The 3838-nt window shown below is 41.0% G+C and overlaps 1 long non-coding RNA gene across 2 annotated transcripts; it reads right to left on the bottom strand.

Moving 5' to 3' along the window:
- LOC105158646 lies at window positions 1–807 on the bottom strand. 2 transcript variants are annotated; one of them, XR_847530.2, is made up of 5 exons: window positions 655–807; window positions 529–565; window positions 353–452; window positions 112–229; window positions 1–20 (listed from the first exon to the last, which is right to left on the bottom strand). It is a non-coding gene; the product is annotated as an uncharacterized LOC105158646 (long non-coding RNA). The 2 variants fall into 2 exon arrangements; XR_847529.2 differs by having other exon boundaries at window positions 529–807.

The following is a 3838-nucleotide window of genomic DNA, read 5'->3' as shown; positions in this document are numbered from 1 at the left end:
TTCAGGTTGTATAGTGTATTCTGCACGACAAATTGGCCCACCATGATAAGGTATTGTGTATCCAGGATAACTATTGAATCAGCAGAGAAATTAGACTCGAAGGAACATCACCTGCAATTGCCTGATGATGACAGCAGGTGAGCTAATTGATCAATACCAAGTAGTTGTGACTTGGAATTCAGATTCCCGACACGTAGCTTAAGACGCCCTCGCTCTGGCATTCTTGCATCTATTTGGAAATGAAAACGCATGCAATGCAAGTAATTTAACCAGCATACCGGATGGATTAGTGTAGATGCCGAAAGATAACCAATGTACTGCTCACTAGGAAAGAACAACCATCTATACATACCTGCATCAGCTGGTCCTGCTTCAGGTTGTATAGTGTATTCTGCATGACAAATTGGCTCAGCACCAATAAATCTCCTGAAATCATTACCACATTCACCATCCTGCATGACAAGGAAAATATTTTTCAATATTATTTCTATCTCCAAAATCCCATTGATTGTATGAATGAAGACATACTCTAGTAACAGAGAGATGATGCCTCTTTTGGGGATGGCTGCAAGATAGGATGGCACATTAAAAAAATGAAGTGTTAGCATCATGCTTCTAAAGAATTGAACAATTGATTATTTGGAAAGGAGTAACCTAGAAATGTCATTGCAAAAGAGGATATTCGCAAATCATATGATGCATTTCACTAATTGCATGAAATAATCTGGCTTGTGCCATGTATGACCTTCCAACAGTCTACCAAACCATAGCACAAATGAACATCATAGGCATTTAGTGGAAGTTAATAGTAACTTTACGGGGTGTGTGTGGGGGGTGTGTGTGTGTGTGTGCGCGGTGGGTGTGTGTGTGCGTGTGCGGGGTGTGTGTGTGTATGAGTGTGTGTGGGGTGTGTGTGTGTGCGTGTGCGGTGTATGTGTGTGTGTGTGTGTGTGCTTGTGCGGTGTGTGTGTGGGGGTGTATGTGTGTGTGTGGGGGGGTGTGTGAGGGGCGGTGTGTGTGTGTGTGGGGTAGGTATGTGTGTGCGTGTGCGTGTGCGGGGTGTGTGTGTGTGTGTTTATGAGTGTGTGTGGGGTGTGTGTGTGTGCGTGTGCGGTGTGTGTGTGTGTGTGTGTGTGTGCATGTGCGGTGTGTGTGCGGGGGTGTATGTGTGTGTCACGGTAGAACAAGTTTTACTTTCATTTTGAACATAGAATAAGTGAGATGTTGTTTTTATCTTAGTGGACAATGCATTAGTATGGTGCATTCGCTGTTTTTCAGTTTGATATAATGTATCATTTTAATTGTTTTGTTGTTCTTCTGGTTGTAAGAATTCTTATATTTACTGAGTATTCTATATGTGATTCCAACATATGATCGGTCCTGTTAGTTTAATATTGCAGTAATGCTTGGAAATTTATCGAGTTTAAAGTTGTTTTACTTGTTGGTTGCTATTCGATTTTGGGGAAGTCAAGAAGAGATTAATTATTGCTGCTCTTTCGAACCCAGTGCTATTATTGGAGCAAAGAAGGTTGCAGCATATCCCGGTGTGTTTTATATATGTAACGCTATTAGACCAAAAATTTTGCGATTAATATTATCTAGTTTCTGGATCAACCTCTCTAAAAATCATGATTTGGAGTAGCATGTTTTCATTGAGATCATGATGTAAAGGAATATATTTTTATATGTTCTAATCAGCTACTGTATTTCTTTTTTAATTTTATCGACCACAAATTTGAAAAAGTTTTGTTGATTGATCCCCCTCCTTATTCCAACTTTTTCATTTCCTTGTGTGTGCGTCTTTTTTTTGTGTGTGTATGCGTGTGTGTGTGCGGGGTGTGTGTGTGGGGCGGTGTGTGTGTGTGCGTGTGCGTGTGCGTGTGCGGGGTGTGTGTGTGTGTGGGGGGGTGTATGTGTGGGGCAGTGTGTGTGCGTGTTTGTGTGAGTGCATGTGCTGTGTGTGTGTGTGTGTATGAGTGTGTGTGGGGTGTGTGTGTGTGCGTGTGCTGTGTGTGTGTGTGTGTGTGCATGTGCGGTGTGTGTGGGGGTGTATGTGTGTGTCACGGTAGAACATGTTTTACTTCCATTTTGAATATAGAAGAAGTGAGATGCTGTTTTTAACTTAGTGGACAATGCATTGGTATGGTGCATTTGTTGTTTTTCAGTTTGATGTAATGTATCATTTTAATTGCTTTGTTCTTCTGGTTGTAAGAATTCTTATATTTACTGAGTATTCTATAAGTGATTCCAACATATGATCGGTCCTGTTAGTTTAATATTGCAGTAATGCTTTGAAATTTATCGAGTTTAAAGTTGTTTTACTTGTTGGTTGCTATTCGATGCTTTGGGGGAAGCCTATTTGTGGTAATGAAGAAGAGCTTAACTATTGCTGCTCTTTTGAACCAAGTGCTATTATTGAAGCAAAGAAGGTTGCAGCATATCCCAGTGTGTTTTATATATATAATTCTAGTATACCAATGATTTTGTGATTAATATTATATAGTTTCTGGATCAACCTCTCTAAAAATAATGATCTGGAGTAGTAGGTTTCCATTGAGATCATGATGTGAAGGAATATATTTTTATATGTTCTAATCAGCTACTGCATTTCTTTTTCAATTTTATCGACCACAAACTTGATAAGTTTTGTTGATTGATCCGTCTCCTTATTCCGGCTTTTTCATTTCCTTGTATGTGCGTGGGGAGTGTGTGTGTTAGTGGGTGGGGGTGTGTGTGTGGGGGGCGGGTGTGTGTGTGTGTGTGTGTGGGGGGGGGGTGTGGGGGTGTGTGTGTGTGTGTGCGTGTGCGTGTGCGGGGTGTATGTGTGTGTGTGTGTGGGGTGTGTGTGCGGGGCGGTGTGTGTTTGTGTGAGTGCATGTGCTGTGTGTGTGTGTGTGTATGAGTGTGTATGGGGTGTGTGTGTGTGCGTGTGCGGTGTGTGTGTGTGTGTGTATGTGTGTGCGTGCATGTGCGGTGTGTGTGTGTGTGTGTGCATGTGCGGTGTGTGTGTGGGGGTGTATGTGTGTGTGTGTGTGCGGTGGGTTTGTGTGTGCGTCTGCGTGTGCGGGGTGTGTGTGTGTGTGCGGTGGGTATGTGTGTGCGTGTGCGTGTGCGGGGTGTGTGTGTGTGTGTGCATGTGCGGTGTGTGTGTGGGGGTGTATGTGTGTCACGGTAGAACATGTTTTACTTTCATTTTGAACATAGAAGAAGTGAGATGTTATTTTTATCTTAGTGGACAATGAATTAGTATGGTGCATTTGCTGTTTTTCAGTTTGATGTAATGTATCATTTTAATTGTTTTGTTCTTCTCGTTGTAATAATTCTTATATTTCCTGAGTATTGTATGTGTGATTCCAACATATGATCGGTCCTGTTAGTTTAATATTGCAGTAATGCTTTGAAATTTATCGAGTTTAAAGTTGTTTTACTTGTTGGTTGCTATTCGATGCTTTGGGGGAAGCCTGTTTGTGGGAATCAAGAAGAGCTTAACTATTGCTGTTCTTTGGAACCAAGTGTTATTATTGGAGCAAAGAAGGTTGCAGCATATCCCAGTGTATTTTATATATGTAATGCTGTTATTAGACCAATGATTTTGTGATTAATATTATCTAGTTTCTGGATCAACCTCTCTACAAATCATGATCTGGAGTAGCAGGTTTTCATTGAAATCATGATGTCAAGGAATATATTTTTATATGTTCTAATCAGCTACTGCATTTCTTTTTCAATTTTATCGACCACAAACTTGAGAAGTTTTGCTGATTGATGCCGCCTCCTTATTTCGGCTTTTTCATTTCCTTGTATGTGCGTCTTTTTTTTATGTGTGTATGTGTGTGTG

Source organism: Sesamum indicum, linkage group LG3 (assembly GCF_000512975.1).
Source record: "Sesamum indicum cultivar Zhongzhi No. 13 linkage group LG3, S_indicum_v1.0, whole genome shotgun sequence".
In the NCBI taxonomy this organism is placed as follows: domain Eukaryota; kingdom Viridiplantae; phylum Streptophyta; class Magnoliopsida; order Lamiales; family Pedaliaceae; genus Sesamum; species Sesamum indicum.
The sequence above is the reverse complement of the archived record's forward strand: the minus strand, read 5'-3'. Positions and strand labels throughout refer to the sequence as shown.